Raw genomic sequence first — 19,040 nt, forward strand, 5'->3', positions numbered from 1 at the left:
GTGTCTTTTAAAGCTTTCTTTTTTAAATAAGTATTCCAAAATGTATTAATACTTCAGCCACCTTTCCTGGGTCTTACTAAATTTCTAGTTAGGATAACATCTTGTGGCATTGACTTCCATAGTTTAGCGCCCATTCTATGACAGAAGACTTCCCATCCACCTAGAGTTGCCACTTTCCAGTTTAACCAATGATTCCCATCATATCTTGCTCATTTAAGCTGAAGGAAAAAGAAAATAATCCTCAGGTAGCTTTTTTTCTTTGGTTCCTCTCTTTACACTCTATCCAAAAGAAATAAAAACTTCCAGATGCAAAAAGTTAAGATTTTTCTCTTTTTTAAGAAAGCTGGTCCAAGGCAAATAGGATGGCTTGAAATGTTGGCCATGGAAACCTCTTGCATAGTGAATTACCATCTGGCTTGGAACAGAAACAATGCAGACCTCTTATTCGGACTGATGTTACCATTTAATGCTCTTTCCAACAAGTCATTCATAAATCCATGGCTACAGCTGATCCCAGTTACTCTCTTTTTTGCATATATGTCTTGGAAAGTCTGTTTCACATCTTCACAAAGCTGCAGGCAGAAGAGTAATGTTTGACCTACAGCAAGCTAAAGGCCCAATGCTCTTGTCTGCAGCTATCATGCAGCAGTGGTCAAATAGTAAATTGTGCAATTGCTGGCAGTGTGTTTGATGCTTTTCCATTTCTCTTTATCTCCAAAACATGTATCCACAGAAAACAGACAGCTCTCTGGGTTCAGCATTCATTCTCATCCCTTTGCAGAAGTGGGAGCCATGCCACTGATTTCAGAGAGAACAGAGATGGATCCAAAGGCAGAACTGGATGAACCTAAGCTGCTCCATCTCTATGGACTCTAACTTCTAACTATTCCCTCATCATTACTTGTCCCCTTCTCCAGCACCACTTTCCCTCATTTTTCTTCCTAGAGACGTAATAACTGAGGTTTAGACAAAAGAATCTAATAGTAGCAAAAGGTCTCACTGAGATTTGAAATAAAGATATTCTTTTTTTGAGGGAAAATGCCCAACTAAAAGCTGTTTCCCTTCACCATCAAGTAAACAGAAGCTGATGATTCTCTGCTTCCACTCAAAATAGCGTAGGACAGGGAAAATGTAGGAGAGTGTCTGAATGGCTTCAGGAAAAGACAACCCAGGTCTCAACTCAGCTCCTACACACATCTAGAGATGTTCATGACTTAAGAGAATACCCCTGTGGGCACACAGCACCAAAGTAGTACTTGGCAAACTGCAGTCTTCCTGATGACTCTAGGCAGAGTGTTTCAGTACAAAGAGACACTATGTTTCTGTGCCCGCACCTGTTGAATTTAGTTGCTCTTAGGACTGTCACAAATCAACCTTTACTGAAGAGAACTTGAAGACCAGAAGTTACATTTGATAATCCATAGCATTCACATAAGGTAGCAGCTGTACTGCCACTAAAATGTATCCCCTTGCCTCTCTTCTGCTTTAGATAACAGCTTATTTAAAACCATGACACTTTGGGCACCAACAAATCTGAAGCAAAAGAAGATACATTGAAATCAAGTTGGCTGAAAATTTAATTTTTCAACTTTCCTTAGAGCCTAAAATAAATGGGTTGTATGATGGACATAGAAGGATTAATGGGATATGAGAAGAATGTGTTAGTAGCATTGTTTGATCTACTTCTGAAAAGACAGTTTTGCTGTAGAGAGATGGAGATAAAGGGTTTTCTCATAAATAAAGTGCTGGAGGCTATTCTATTGTCCTCCTACACAGTACACCTGCTTTTCATCACATATCCCATCAGATAGCTCTCATGTCTTAGGCTGTTTTGCATTTCCATATGTCTTCAGAATATTTCTCTACTACTTAAAAAACAAACAACAGCCTAACAAAGACATCAGAGTTTTGCTATTATTTACCATGCTTTATACATCACACACACACAAAAGGCTCAAACACTCTGCCCTCCACAACAGATTAATTTAGTTTGCTTCTATATCTGCAGAAGAGCATTTCCATGATGAAAATTCAAATGTTGGGGAGAATTCAGTCCTGTATTAGGAAATGGGACATCTGCTATGGTAGGCTCTGGCAAGGAATGATGTTCTGTAATTGAAATGCCCAACCTCTTGTGGATATCTACTCAATAAACATCCTCATTGTTGATGAAACTGTTACAGACAGAAGCTTCTTAGCTTGTGAAGCCAGCAACAAGCCTTGTTCTCTGCACAGAAAAAAAATATCTGGCCCTCATACATATAGTTTGTAGGATGAGAGCAGTGAGGGAGACAAGCAAAGACAACTATTTATTCAGAGCCAATGGATGAGCCTCATTCGCCTCCTAAACACTATATTCAGCAGGTCTTAATTCCCAATGTGATTATTGGCTGAGTGACTAGAACAAAATCATGCTGTAACATCTGGTTTGCAGTAATGCATGGCTACTTGAGCTTTATAAAACTGTCAATGCTTTGTTTTCCATAAAGACTATAGCATCTTTTGGTTGGAAATCTAATCCTCAGCAATAATATTTTTTAGTGTCTTAAAATCTGAAAGAGTTTTCCCTTCTAACATATCGGTCCACAACTTCTATTTTTAATATGTTATCGATGGGAAAGTTTCATCTAATTCAAGTAGCTAGTTAGCCAGTCTGCTGCTAGCTCCACTGAAATAGCTAAGTAAACTGTATGTTTTTCTTTTCCAATTATACTTTGTTATTTTATTTTTTTAAATGGATATCTATCCAATTCTTCCTTTTACAGTAAACACAGTGTCATGCCAAATAAAGTCTCATTCAAGAATGACTTGAAGTCATTAGCTTGTCATGGAAAACTAAAATCAGAGAAATACTGAATCTCTCATCCAGCAGCCAACACACCCGAACTCCAGTACATTAGATATGAAGCAAGCTGCATTAGAGACAAAAGCAAAAAAGGTCGGCAACATGGGAATGACAAAAAGAATCCAGTGACGTCAGAGAAAAAACCCTACAAAACTGCTTTATGTACACAAAGGTTTGCACTTTCACAATTCACAGGCGGAACAAAAAAGCATGTTGGGGTGCACCAGTTCAGAGATCTGGTTTGTGAGTGTCCAGGGCTAATTATAAAAGTAAGGTTGCAGATCTAAGACAAGCAGAGGCTTGCTCTTTGGCAGAGATCAGGTTAACTATTTTGACCCCTGGAAAGCTTTCTGTGGTCATTTTCTAGAGGCTGAATGAAATAGAAGAAACATCTGACAACAATGGCTTAGTTCTTATAAAAACTCACCTGTGAAAGGAGACAACAGCAGTGGAGCAAGGTATTCTCTGTATATACTTTAAAAGGGGAGGTGGATCCAAAAAAGAAAGTCACTTTACATACAAATTCAGTTTTACCACTCTACTTAGAGCTTAACAGCAGAATTGGATCATACTTTGATATCACTGACACTTCAATATCCCTTTATTTATCTGTAATCTCTTTCCCAGTCATGTTCATCTCACACAGACAGACAAGAAGGGAAACTTGCTACTGCATTCTAAGTATTTAAATATCTGATTCCCTTACAAGCGAAGAACTGCTTTATGAGTACATGCTACAAGACAGAGTTCTCAGAGAACCTATTAGTTACTCTGATACGAAACTTAAGTTTCTCGTCAGTTTAATGCTCCTAATATCACTTTCTTCTCAATGTAATGATCTTTTTATTCACTAAATTTTTTAGTTTTACTACTTAATTTGCACTTAATCACATATTACTTTATGGTTAGCAATATTGCTACAATAAGAAAGCTTTGAGTTTCTATGACTCTGTTAACTCCAGAATGTTTTGAAAAACAAATGAATGCTCCATGTAACCCACTTCTTTTTTTTTTTTTTTCTGATGAAGCAACTAAACCACAAAAGGATGGAAAAGAAAAGAAGAAAATCTGAGTTTCTTGGTGTGAGCACTGCAATCACTACAAGACTAGTCCTACTTCAGTTACATTGTCTTGTCCTGCAGCACCATGAATGCATTCAATTTACTATTGTATTCTTGTTGATGGTAGGGGGGTTCTGGCTTACAATAGAAGAAAAAAGCACAAAAATATCTTTAGATGAAGTTGTTTCACATGCAACTTGACTAGCAGTTCACACCATTTTTTTAGATGTTATATTTTATTAGCCAGATATGTCCTTCTAATTTAATTTAAAGGAAAATACAGGAGGCGACAGTAACACTTCCAACGTACTGGCTGCACAAAAGACCCTGTTAAGCAATTGCCCATGACTTCGGGAGCTGTGACAGGGTGACTGCGCCCCAACACCCCCCCCCCCCAACCTAAAACAGAACTGAGTTCTAAGTCTGAAACTCTTTCTACTTTGCAGAAGGGATTCAAATTCAGGCAGAAATGGAAGCAGCATTTTAATGCATGTTACCAAGCACTTTAAAACAGTGTATTTTAGAGCATGAGCAAGGGCATTGAGCTGGGGGAGCACAAAGAACTTTATCATTTTCAAATAAATTAGACCTTGACTTTGTTTAATTGTTTGTGCTGCAAGCAAAATAAGCCCTGCAAAGAACTTATAAATTGCTCTCATCCAGCCTAAGCTTAAGGGTTTTCTCTCTTTTTATGCTTGCCTTCTATTACAACCTAAACTCATTTAAGAGTTACCTAAACAGTAATTACCTAAACAGTAATTCTCATTTCATGTTGGTCTCCACAGGTATGACTGTTCGCATTTGACAGGTTGCTGTGCCTGGAATGTAGGGTTACCCCACCAGCTTCTCTTTTTCAAGGTTTTCCAAGTTATCTATTAGACCTTTACTGAATTTGATTTCCAAGAAAACCAGGGGTTTAGCTAATATTCTAAAAACATATTCTTGCTTTTGTGGTGCTGCATCAACTACTCATAAATAACTTCATATTATGTATAGCTGTGTATACAGCAATTATTTTAATATATAGACACATGGAGGGGAGAACAGGTATAAAAAGATGATGGTTAAAATAAGAGGTGTGCTTGGAGGTGAGAACTGTAGGATCTAGACAAAATGAATATAAAATGTAAGCACAAGGATAATAGAAAAAAATATCAAGACCTACAGAGACGTCTTTGTAAATGTCAGTGCAGAATTTGACCTTTTGGTATCTATCATACATTCACCTGTCTTTGTGTGGGACTGGTATCTCCAATGTCATTTTGCATTGCTTTGCAAATCCTGTGGTGTCTGTTCAGAAATACTGTACTGAGAGGGTCCAAGAAATAAGGCAGACAACTTTAGAGAGCATAGAGACAAAAGTTTCTTCTAAAAGTATCCCAGCACCTGAAGACTGCTGTCCTTCTGCACCTAAGATACTGCGGAAGCATTAGCCACCACTGTATTTCATGCTTTTGAGCATGGGAATCTACATTCTTTGGATAGAGGTGGAAAGGAATGCACTTACCCATGGCACTTGCAAAATCTGTTTTTCATCCAATTACATCATGAACTGACATTTTTTGGGGTACACAAAGGCTGCTATCAGCTACTCACAAAAGATGCCTGTCCCCTTCCCAGTTAAGTTTTAATTTTTATGAACTAGCAGTACACTGATAGTGATCCCGAGGCAAACTTGAGCACTGAATCCCACCACCAGCCTCTATCACTGCATCCATTAAAACTGCTGCCTACAGAAACCAGTAAAGGTCCAGCATGAGCCTTGCAGCTTGGTCTTTGCTTTTCACCTGATAACTGAAGGAGCAGGATATGGAGAGAAGATTAAAGGCGGGGAGAAGTTATTCTGTAACTAAAATGGGACCCAGAGGATCACCCAGATGTGAGCTAATGTTCTTATGACAGCATACTGGGACAGTGGCGCCACCAAAACCGAGCCAGATTTTACGTGACACTCTTGACAAAATGGATGTTATTCAAATAAGCACTCAGATGACACCATGTTCTCATCCAAAATTACTAGGCTTGTACTATTAAATGTAGGTTGAGGTCCCCATCCAAAGCATACTGTTGGGACTACGTGCCAATCATTGCAATAGCAGTGCACATTACAGGGAGCTGAGGTTCTCTGCAGAGCAATAGAGCTGCAGTTCAGCTGTGTTTCTGGACTGAAAGGATTTAGTCATCCCACTTTTTGCTTTGGCACTGGAGTCTTAGAGGCAAGCTAGATTGTATAATAGAGCATTGACTGGTAGTTTATTCATAAAGGAGATTTTTTTAGTTATTAACAGTTTTTAAAAAAGACATACAACTCCTTCTCCTCTCCACTACTTTTAATAAAGGAGGGAGGAGAATATGACCTCCTGACACTGATGACTAGAATAGCACATGTGAAGGCTCTGCCAATTATCCCAGCTGGTAGCAGATCCTGTGTAAACAGGAGGGTAACATTTTCAGAGAAACCCAAATCTATTTTTCTCTGGCTTGTAAAACCACATTATTTTGGTTACTGTTCCAAAGAGTCGAGAAAAGTATAAAAAAGACAGAAACTGTTAAAGATATGATCAACGGAAGCTAATCTTGCCTCTAGTGTGTGAGTTACTTGATCAGCGCTCTAAGTGCTTTGTTATTGATGCTGAAAGACATACTACTCATGGAAGCAATGTGTGCACTGAAGCAGTTCACTCAGCTGGAACCTCTGACCACATTTTCCTGAATCCCTCTACAGAGGGGTTAACCCAGGGCTTTTAGATCCTGTTTGCATGTTCTACTAAATCAGAATCTTAAAGCACCTATTGCATCTGGGTTCCTATTCAGCAAGGCATTTTGTTAGGTACTTTGCTAGCTTTAGGGGCTTATTTGCTTCGTGGAATAAAGACAAAGCATGAAGGCATGCTGCAAGGCATATGTGAAACAACAGAAATAAGGTTGCTACGCTAACCTGATCTAACAGGGTAGTTTCACAACTTGATTTGGAATATAAGGTTTCCCCTACATTAGTCGTACCAATACACGGATAATTTACGAACACCTTAAATGGAACTGGATACCTACTGCAGGAAAGAAATATTTGTGGTATTTTACCCATTTTAGAGCATTTTTCCAGATGTTTGTTCATGTCACAGTGCAAATGGTAATCCAATACAGATATTTGGAGGTGTGGTTTTGGTTTATGGTGGTTTGGATTTTTTTTTTTTTACTCTCTCCAAACAAGATATTCCTGCTAGGAGCTGTTTAAGTAGAAAGTGGACGTCTTTTCTCTTTTTGCAGTTCAAGTCAATATTTGCAATTTGAATGTTTTATTTATTTAACATCAACCAATGAAGAGATGCCAAGAAAAGTTACTGATTATAAATTACAGCCTCCCAATAGCAAAGATATTGTGGTGCCAAAAAAACCCACGCTATTTCTATTTCTTTTCATGCTAACAAATTCCAAATTTAATTCAATTTAACAAATCTATTTCTTTTCATTTTGAAAATACCCTTAAAAGAAAATTAATCTAAAATTCCTCAAACACATGTGTATCCAAGAACCAGCATACTCAAGAAACAGAGGGAAAACAGCACTGAGCAGACAGCATCTTTTGGCTTTTTCAGTCTACCTGACATCCACAGCCCTTACTCTTTTCTGATTTCCACTAGCTTCTTTCCTAAGTTTAGCTTCACTGCTCACATTTCCCTTTCACTGCAGCCTGAGTACCTCTTATCTGCACACTACTTTCTCAGCAGATGATTCCCACAAGCTGTGGCTCAGGACCCGTGGGTCACTGGCAGGGTTACCTCCTTGCCCCTCAGGATCACAATTATTGCTTTATCTACTACTGAAAGGCTGAGAAAAAATGAACCCACTTTATTCAAACACTCTGGGGAAAAAAAAATAACTCAGATCTGAACACCACTTATATTCAGGAATGTGGGGCTGAGGGGGAGGGAAATGGGGGGAAGAGGATTATTAATCACGTCAGCTAATTCTTTTAGCAGTAAATAGTTTTGATCTGCTCCAGTTGCTGTGTATCTTGCTACAAGAGAAGCATATTTTGACCTATAACTTCTATTTCCTGCAACAATCCATCTGCAATCAATAGATTACCTGACAGCAGATACCCCTGGGAGGTGCTGGTCAATACACACGTGCAAAGACAGTTTTCTTTCTGAGCTAAGTGTGGATAAATTCCAGCTGTCTCCATCCACCTGTGTACCCTTTAACAACTGCTCTTTAGCTCCTAAGCCTGGGTTTCTGGGGAGAGCTATTTATGACACACCAACACCAATCCTCCCAGAAAGACCTCACATGTGCTTGTCTTATATCACTTGGACATAAGCAAATGATTCAGAGAAAATAAAGTGAATTAAAATACATTTAGGTTGCTTTCCTACTTGTAGAAACATGTGGGATGTGTTCAGTCTTTGAAATTATTCATGTTTAGTAAAGAAATTCCCCCTCTCTCTAGAGAGATGAAACTGTTCACTATCTGCTCATTCTGCATCCTCGGTACCAACATTTGGATTAAAAATTGTTAGTGGTCATTTATCACTTGATACCTTTTCCATTACTTTATGGAAAACATATGATACGTTATGATAAACAAAATTTGAAGCTACTGTACTGTGGGCCAGATCCTTCTCTGCTTGTATAATTACCTTCCTCCAGGACTTGGATAAGGAGCCTCCTATCCTGTGTGCCATCTTTCCATCGCAGCTTTGCACACTTGCCTGAGGAAGGAAGGATATTTGATTAAATTTTTCTGCTTTAAAAAAACCTGTGTGAGCTTTCCTCTCAGTTCAGACCACATACCCTCTCTTCCTACATGTATAGACCATTTTTGGCTACTGATTTCCAGAACATGTGGTTCTGCATCCTTCCAAATGACTTAACTTAGAGGGGTTTTTATTATGAGAGTTTTCTGAGGTTATAAATGGAAACACAGAAGAAGCCACGATAAGTAATTTGGGGAATTTAAGTCTGTGCTCTGTGCTCTAGCCAAAACATGAACGGCTCAGGCAAACAGATGCGGAAGAGATGATTGTTCTGATATTCAATGACCTTCCTATTTTTTATATCAATTAGTTTATCCACTGTCACTCCCCTAGTCCATTCATGCCAAAGTGCATACCTATTTAGTTTGCACTGATGGCCTCCACTGTCACATGCTTTATTCTATACCACTTCTTGAGCTCCAAAAGAGAAGACAACGGTCAGGCTCCAACTCCTGCCAGAGATTTCCTGCTGGTAATTAGTCAAGTAAAATGAACATGTTCTTGTTTCCTGGTACCCAGGCTCAGGACACCCTCCCTCCCCCGTACTCAGAGATATCCTCTGTCAGAGTGAGAATTTCAGAGTGTTTTTTACACAAATCATTGCACCTGCTTTCCCAATTCCCTCTGATATCTCCACTCTGCCCCTCCTTCCCTTCACTGAAAGCAGAGAAAAGCATCTGCCTCTAGGATAGCACAGGACCTAACAGAAGCCCCATTCTTGTGGTTCTGGCAAGGAAACAGGGTTAGGTGCTTCATGCATGAGGAGTGGGAGGAGGGGGGAAGGGATGAAAGAAGCCAGCAATTTATGTCAATATATGCCATTTGAGTGCCTGTCTCATACTAATTTCAACATAAAATAAAAACAATTTATCACTAACACAATTTATTACCTATTTGCATTTCAGGATCTTAAAAATAGAGCAGACAAATCATAATGCATGATGCCCCTAGTGATTTCTAGTCCCTAATTACACTGATAACTTGCTTGATTAGTGCTATGCTTTATACAACGGGACTAGCTGGAACAGAGAGAGTCTATTTACTTAAGAGGTGCTCTGGATATGATTAGCAGGAGTGCATAAATGTACATTAGTGCACATTAATGCAGTAACTAATCTAGACAGTGGACAGAAACAATACATATTGTATTTTTCCACCCAGTATGTTTCTGTTTGAAAATTCCTTTCACAACAAGTGCCTCTGAGGTACTTACTTTATTTTTCCTGTTGCAATTTGTAATTACCTTAGATTGATATGTCTGTTTTTCTAAATAAATTGCTTCAGTGGCAAAAATATGCCCTCTTTGTAAGCAGATTATATTTACTACCACACAGCACACTTAAATTCTTTCTCACTGGGAAAAGAGGGTTTGAACTCCTAGCTGCGAGAGATATTTTGTTTTGTTTATAAACACATCAAGAACATTTTATCTGTCCAGAAACACAGCTTCTCTGTAAATGATGTGGATGGTTCTGACATCTGCCTTCTTACTAAGGATATCTGCATTTAGGGGCTTCCACTGAGATCTCAGTGAAAAGTAGTTTTTGCACACAAACTGCCGCACCAGGAAAGAGATGGTTTATATGGGTTTTCTAAAGATATATTTGTTGTGGCCTTTGCTATGACATACGTGCCAATTACCCACCATGACAAATATTTCCTATATAATATAGAAAATATAATAATTCCTATTTCCAATATGATGAAAGCAAAGTCACTGGGTACGGAGAGGAATTTCACCTTTTGTCCATGGTGCTTCCAGGCCCCTCCATATGACCACAGCTGAACAACAGTCCAAAAGGCACCCACCACTGCTCTGCAGGAGAGGGACACCCCTCAGGGTGACAAACAACACCCTGCTAACGAATTCACATTCCTAAGTCACAGGCATCATGATCCTTTTGAGAGGGACAGGAACTATACATCACCTCAGGACTTTATTTTCAGAATTTGAGGACCTAGGATGATTTCAGTAGCACACTTAACATTTGAAATAACATTCCATCCCTGTAGTCTTTGGGAGAAATGGCCTCTTTCTCACGTTCCTTTCACCAGTTCTATTTTTGAGAAAAGAGTCAATGATTGCTTTAAGGTTATTTGATTTTTTTAATGCAAGACCTTTTAAGTGTTTTCACATTCTTTCTACTCTCCAGAAAGCTCTTGGCTATGCTATCAAGACATTCAGTGATTGGCAGTTAGCATTATGATCATCTTCAATAGGAGTTTTCTATATAAAGATACAGGGGTTGAAAAATCTTCTTAAAAAAAAAAAAGAAAAAAAGAAAAAAGGAAAAAAGAAAAAAGAAAAAAAAAGAAAAAAGAAAAAAAAGAAAAGAAGAGGAAGAAGGAAAGAGGAAAGAGAAAAGAAAAAGGAAAAAAGAAAAAAGGAAAAAGGAAAAAGGAAAAAAGGAAAAAAGGAAAAAAGAAAAAAGAAAAAGGAAAAGGAAAAAAAGAAAAAGAAAAAGAAAAAAAGAAAAAAGGAAAAAAGAAAAAAAAAAAAAGAAAAGAGGGTTACTGTCCTGGGTTCAGCAGTAGCAGTCATTTTTTCTCCTCAGTAGCTGGCGCAGTGCTGTGTTTTGACTTTCAGCCTGGGAACAATGCTGATAACACCAATGTTTTTAGTTGTTGCTAAGTCATGTTTATTCTGACCAAGGACTTCGTGAGCCTCATGCTCTGCCAGGGGCAAGGGGAAACCGGGAGGAAGCAGAGACAGGACACCTGACCCAAACTAGCTAAAGATGTATTCCATACCACAGCACATCATGCCCAGGATGTAGAACTGGGGGCAGCTACCCGGAAGGGCTGGATTGCTGATCAGTCAGGCTGGGTATTGATCAGCAGGTGGTGAGCGGTTATATTATGTTCCCTTGTTATTTTCCTTATCATTATTATTATTGGTGGTAGCAGCAGTGATTTGTGTTATACCTTAGTTACTGGGCTGTTCTTATCTCAACCCATGGGAGTTACATTCCTTCGATTCTCCTCCCCACCCCTCTGGGAATTGGGGGAGGAAAGGAGGGGAGAGAGAGAGACTGTGTGTTTTTTTCTGGGTTGCCAACTGGGCCTAAACCATGACAGTTACCTTAAACCCCAAAATATACAGGCCAAGAGAATGACAAGAGGTACTTCGTAGTTGCTACCTATACAAACCAGACTGGTAAGTTTTCTCTTCCTTCCTTACCTCAGAAGGAATACGTTTACCTTCAATATACTTACATTCAAGCACACCACTTGCATTCCTCCTAATTTGGCTTTAGCAAGACACATTGTGCTCTAACTTCTCAGATTCATTCTGTTTGTCTCTTGCTAATCAGGTTTTACTGCTGGCAGCCAAATGGATGATGCCCAAATTTCATGAGATCTGGAGTGATGCAAATTACTGTTCTGCTGGGTATCTGACCATGCCAATCTGCAGTCTTACTGACACTTAGCTGAGTAATTTCAGGAAGGTAAATGCCAACATCAAATCACCAGAAGGATTATAAAGACTGTGCTTCATGTGCATCGTGTATCCCTGTGCTAAAGCAATACAAAGAAAGGATGGTCATGGCAGCTGAAAGGAAAGAGGACCCTGCAGAATGAAATGGTCTTTCAAACAGTGCAGCTGGTCATACGATGCTTTGGAGGCTGCAACACGCTTTAGATGAGCCTACAGCTCAGCATGCAAAGAGCAAGTTGGAAAAAGAAATACTTGGCACTTTGTTTAACTGTAACCAGGCAAAAATGTCTCACCTTCTGCTTTCAAAACTGGGTAGCTAGAGACTATGAAACTGCATTGCTTTTCTGATGGGATGTTACTTCTGCAGTATCTACCACTTAGCTTTCAATTTCTTTCCAAGAGTTATGGGTCAATAGCTGGAGTCAAATATAACCACTTCCTCACGCTTCTGGTAATTACTAACTCCCACTTTATCACAGTGCCTTTTATCTGAAGTATCCCAAAGCATTTTACGAATTCAGCAACACATCTATGTTGGACCTGATCCAATGCGCATTAGGGTTAATGAAGTTAATACACAATGTATTATATGCATGTAAACATTGGGTAAATTGCTTGCAATAGTATAATTACAGTTGAGGGCATCCAAACAGCCTTAACTCTGCCCTATGGTGATGGAAACAATAAAAAAGAATAATTGGATGAGTCTTTGAAAAACAAGCTGCTTTTTTTTTTCAGCTAATCCAAACTAAGACTGTATTAAAAAACTTAAATCATAATTAATGTGTACTTCTGGCAAAGGACTGGGTTTAAGTTATGTGCATGTCTTAGCTGAACATTCTCATTTTGAGGTTTTTACAATTTGTCAGTCTGAATTTCCCAGATTGAATGTAGTTTATCTGAAACTGAAAGAAATTATGAGGGTTGAAGAGATGACAAACTAGTTCTATTTTAAGACCACATTTATTTAACTAGTGATCCAAACAAGCCTATGCACGTCAGTATACCATCTTGACCCTTTCCAGAGTACTGGAAACATACATACTGCCCCTTGGAAATCCTTAAATTGGAGATGTACCAGAGAAAGGATCATCCTCTCCTTCACACCTTTTTTAATGCTCTTTTCTGAAGTATCCTCAAGTAGTTACTGTCAGAAATAAGACAAGTAGGCTGGATATTTCACCCAACCTAGTGTAATAGCAATGCTTTTAATGACACTACAGAACATAGGCTTTGGGCTTTATACCAAGACTTTCAAAATGCTCAAGCTAGCAAATCTACAGACTGATTTCAGCTATCTTCGACTTCATACATCCTAACAAAGGCCTACACTAAAGGACTAACTACCTAATTTCTGCTCTAGAGCAGGGCTGATATTTTATATGTGGACACCAGTATTTTAAAGTTGCAATAAAAAGCAACTGTAATTTCTTCATCAAAACAGCTTGAAGTCCATCACTATGAACACTTATGTGTTGTTTGGAATTTAGCTACCCTTGTCTCAGCAATATTGTAGGACTTCTACCGAGTAAATGACCTACCAAGTATTTTCCTGTGTGAGGTTCTGTTTTCCTCAGCATTAGAAGGAAGAGGAGATTGAGCTAAAGAAAGAGCTGGGGGATAAATGAAGTTTAATAAACTAAACAAAGCACTCACTTAAGTCTGCTACGGGAGACAAAGGAACAGCACTTTAGAACATAGTGGGTGTTGCGGTCACTGCAGGTTTTGACCCCCACACTCAGTATCTGCTCCTAAAGTGTTTCTACTGTAACAACGCAATTCCTATCTTTCTTCCCAGTAATTCACACAGAGAATGTGCCTCAATCCACATGGGAGGGATTACAGCAACATTGTAGCACTCGTGAGGTATGTTAAGTTGGCAGCCTCGGACACCAAAGCAGGAGACTATTCAGTGGAGACTCTCAGAATAGGTATAAAACAATAGAAACAGATGTCATTTCCTCTACTGGAAAGAGCTCATCTCTGGAAAAGCTTTTTTTCTGCCTTGGTTGAGGCTCCCCAGGGACAGCATAGCTTTTCTGCCAACTGAAGCACAAACCGATGCTGTCTAACCCAGCACACTTTTTGCAGTAACTAGACTTGGAGCATATACTTGTTGCACAGTGACAACTACATTCAGCAGTAGAACCTGCAGCCATTCAGATATCTGTTCTGAAGATACAGAGCATTATATTGATACAGAACAATATACTGTAACATTTCATTTGTCTGAAAAATATCATAGTTCTTCAGTTTTGAATGGAAATTGTTTTCATAACAAAACCTCCTTTCTGTGTCAAAGCAGAAAGCCTACTGTGAAACCCTTCCAGTTCAGGTTTGCAACAGTACCCTGCATTGCTTTTATGACAATATGTTGTCCCATCATTTTCTAACATTTATAAAGTAATAAGCTAGGCCAGCTTAATAAGGACTATGAAAAAAGCTCTCTTCAAACATCACAGATAATCATAAAAACTGTGTGAAGGTGAAAGGTATAGGAGAAATCTATTCACCATAATGACACTTAAGCAGAAGAATGGGGTCCCAGACAGGCTGTGCAGTCTCCACACTTGAAAGTCTTCAAGGTCTGACTGGTTAATGCCCTGAATAGCCTTGCCTCACAACTGGCGCTGCTTGGATGAGGTTAGAGTAGAGGTCTCTTTGAACCTGAATTATCCCACGATCCTGTGAAAGTAATTCTCTAACAAACACAAGAGAAAATAACTTCTAAGTTAGGATTGGATTATCAAAGTATTTGATAACAAATACATTTGAGTTATAAGAAAATTTCTCTCTGCTTTTCAAGCACAGAGGCCAAATACTGACCTATAAGGGCAAGAATGAAGATGCAAACTAGCATTTTACCATGGTATTACTGTGACATAGATGCTCACAACATAAAGATCACAATAATGCACATATTAACAAACTACATAATAACCTAAATAGTTCCTTTCTAAATTTCAAGACTTACAGTTGTGCAGCTACTACTAGACATAGCCAACAGCAGCAAACCAGATGTGAGTTACTTGAGCCCTGAAGGGATCAGGTTTGATGCAATTCAATAACAAAGCACATATAGGTAGAAAAATGTGTGAAAATTCAGAAGGCACAAAGATTATTCTGGTAGTAAGACAAAAAGTGAGTAGGCAAACTGGTGACAATTCAGCAACCTGTCAAACTGAAAGCAATCCAAGACTGTGTGTTTAATACAGCCATTAGGGAAAAAAAAAAACCAACACCGGCTGTAATTAGAAAATGAGTTAGGCTTTAAGGATTGGAGTTAAGTTGCTCAAAAGGAACTCTTAGCTAACTTAAGTTAGCAGACCTGGTGTCATCCTGAGTTGCATACCAAGGAAAATATATTTCTAAATAGTCTAAATATTACGTTCATGAATCCATGTTTTAGGAATATGGAAATGACAATAAGTCATAAAAGTCAGTGACAAAAAGAAAAAAAAAACAAAAGATATGACTGATATTTTAACTACATTGGCCAACCCATTCAATTAATCCAAAGTAAATTTTAGAAATAAAATCTTAGGGGGTTTATGTTTGCTGTTCCCAAAAGCCACAAATAAAGAGCTCTCAAAGCACAGAGTAAAAGCCTTCCAGTCATGTACACAAAGAAATAACAGGAGCCAGCAACGGGCTAAACAGCAGCCAATTCCCGGGAACCACATTACAGTAAAAAGCTCCAAGTGCCCAGAACACTTTAAAACCAAACAACAAAAAAACCTGCCACAACAGCCTGCTGGCTATCGTTTTATATTGATGTCCATTCAAAAGTAAATTTTTTAAGAAGCAAATGGTGCAATTCTGAATGCAGATACCAAAGGCATACATGTTTGGAACTTACTACACTGATGCCTCCAATACTGCAATAACCAGCAACTCTTATATTTGAAGTGATACAGATATTACTAGTCTTAACTTGTTGCCAAGCTCTACCATCCTCCTGTCAGTGTTTACTGTGATCTATTCGTGATTCTAAAGATCTAAAAAAATTCAGAAGCTATAACCTCTTTTTAACATTGTCACTTCTACTTCAAAGGGCCTGTGGACATATAGCACATAGGGTACAAATGTTAAGGGCAAGCATTTAATTCCTTTTGCCAAAGGCAGAAAAATTTGGATCGCCTTGAATACTTGGCATTGTGAGTGCGCACAAACCCGAAAGAATAATTAGGATGAACGTTGGCCTGTTAAGGTCTTTTTTTAAATGGTGCTAGTCATGAAGGGAAAAAAAAGAACCTTAGAAGAAAAAAAGTGATTAGAAGCATTAAATCTGGTCATTTGGCTTAAATTCCATCCTGAGTCACAGTCCTGGAGGAAATACAGACACTTGATCTCTTCTCCCTCTTCTGTCCTTTCCTTTCCCGGTGAACTGTTACAGTACCCTATGTGACCCCTCCTGTTGTGCCACCTGCTTTTTGTACTCTGGTTATGTCATTATCTTCATTTTAGATCATACTATCATACCTATCAAAAAAATACTATTTACCAAGGTACTTATACTTTGTGTAAACATTTTAAGTAGATGAGTTTATGTCTACCTTATTTGCTCCGCTATAACTTAACATAGCTAAGGAACATGAGTCCATTTTTCAATTAATTACAGCAACCAGGTGTAAAAGAGTTTTAGAAAGTAACTGATGTGAAGACTATTTTTTCCACAACAGAAGCAACTTGGTGTTTTTTGTTTGTTTGAGGGTTTTTGTTGCTTTAAGATGGGGCTGTTCTTGCTCAGTATTCTCATTATAAACTTTTCAAAACAAAACCTTTCTTTTCTGTTTAAAGAAACAAAAATATTAGTAATAAGTTAGATATCAGTGAGTGCAATTATAACACCACAGTTTCTATTCCAGTTTAAAAAGGTTATTGTTGAAAATATTTGTTTGTCCAGTAAATTCACCTTACTCCAAGTTTTCCAAAGGGAAAAAAAAAAGCAAACAAAAAGGAACATTCAGGGCATTAAAACCACTCAAAACTCTCCAATCCATCTGTCCTTTTTCAGAGGCACTATAGACAACAAAATCAAACAAGGGAGAGGGAGCACACCTTACTAACAGCTGGGTCAAAACAACCCATCCACAAGAACACTGCTTGACTGCAAGAGTCTGATCGAGTTGTCCTATACTGTGAACTTCTCTCTTATATAACAACTGAAAGCTCAATATTTATATCATGACCTGAATAAAGACACTGTTTGACAGCTCCTTGTAAAGAGCATGTAATTATTAATATAATTTTACTGGTATTTGAGACAGGTGGAACTGGTACATCTTTGTGGGCAATGACGTGAACTGACTTTGCCTATCCTGGCATGCCAGGGGAAGAAGATTCATCTTGCCATGTCTCAGGTATAAGGCAGGCTGAGCAGTTCAGCAGGTGGTTTTGTTCACATTAAAGGCTTGTAAATGGTGCTGTTAATTGAATTACAAATTATCTCATTATCAGATACAGTAAGTAATTTTTTTAAATTAAGTGGAGATTAATTAGAATAGATGGGCAGAATAACTGAAGCAAAATGGTCCCACCTTCCCCATCAACATCTAAACCTGTCAAATTATTTTAATCTGACAGGAATTGATTTAGGATTATCAAATGCATCTGTTGAGCTAGCATCAAAATTCTTCAAAATCTCAGCAATTCTCCTCATATTGAAACTTAGATATTTGACATCTACAACTGTCCTTAAAACCAGGGTATTATGTAGCTATTTTTCTTAAAATAATGGATTCAATCATGCATTTAAGTGCTTATGAAGGTCACACTTGATGGTGTTTCAGCAGATTAAAAAAATCAATAGAAAACAGACCCTATTATCCTTTGAAACTACAATTTATGAATTGTTATGAGCATCAGAGTAATATTTCCTGATAGCTAATAATTATACTGTGGTTTCCTGAGGTTATACAGACCTGGTTATACATGGTCACTAGTAACATTGGAGTAATCAAGGTTATTCTTCATATCATGACATTGTGTCTATCTGTAGAACAAGACAATAAAAATACTAAAAAAAGAAACCAAACCAAACAGGTTTGGGGAAAGAACATTCAAATACAGCAATTTCAAAAATCTGTTCCTAAAGGAGCAGAATATGGTCAAGCCTTGTAAATCATTATTAGCATCTGTAACATTAAGGACAAAGACAATTTAGAGATAATCCATCAACTGATCCAAGAATTTTCTTTCTCCTCCCACATGTATACGCAGTGTCATGTGAAATCACCCAAAGCCTTACAAGCAGCATTTTCACTGCTGAAAAATAATGCATTAAACTCTTCTTATGCGAGTCACAATGTAGTAAATCATGATAAACTGTATTTTAATTAGAGACTATGAGAAGGAAATTAATTTCACCAACAACCTTCTGAGGTAAGGAGAGATAGGGATTTGATACCAGCTTGGTCTTGTAAGCAACTCTAACATTTCCCAAAGAAAATTTATATTCAAAACATCATCTTTGTAATACCAGAATGGGGCTACCTAGCCCATTGGTTCCCAGCAGGAAGTGCTCAATTTTCTGCTCAGTGACTGACAACAGAATCTGATGGACACAGTCAAATAATTACTGGGAAAATTCCATTCAGAGACATCATGGGTAGATACATTTTTTATGTGGATGCCTGAGAGGGAAATGTGGCAAATCCAGATTTTGTCTACCAAAGTAGATCATGAAAGAGGAAAGTAAGAAAAAAAAAAAATCTACTTTAAACTTCTGATTTGAAAAAAATCTGCTCATTTCCCAAAGATTTTTCTTTTCTTTCAGTGACTGTATGTGGGTGAAAAATTCATATCTTAGTGGGATTTAAAAACAAACTAGAAAGTACACCTAAACCAAGAGCTGAAAGCCAGTGAAAAGCTAAATACATCACTCCCTCATCTTTGAAAGTCAAAACAGAGAATAGTTAAAACAAACCAGTGCTAGA

At 38.1% G+C, this 19,040-nt stretch overlaps 1 long non-coding RNA gene across 1 annotated transcript; it reads right to left on the minus strand.

The window, feature by feature from the left end:
- Positions 1–17,336: 17,336 nt before the first annotated feature.
- LOC130604907 (uncharacterized) lies at positions 17,337–18,101 on the minus strand. The gene is made up of 2 exons (XR_008973553.1): positions 18,027–18,101; positions 17,337–17,528 (listed from the first exon to the last, which is right to left on the minus strand). It is a non-coding gene; the product is annotated as an uncharacterized LOC130604907 (long non-coding RNA).
- Between the last annotated feature and the right edge of the window lie 939 nt (positions 18,102–19,040).

Source organism: Pezoporus wallicus, unplaced genomic scaffold (assembly GCF_028554395.1).
Source record: "Pezoporus wallicus isolate ANWC-B61680 ecotype Strahan unplaced genomic scaffold, APGP_CSIRO_Pwel_v1 contig_4710, whole genome shotgun sequence".
Taxonomy (NCBI): domain Eukaryota; kingdom Metazoa; phylum Chordata; class Aves; order Psittaciformes; family Psittacidae; genus Pezoporus; species Pezoporus wallicus.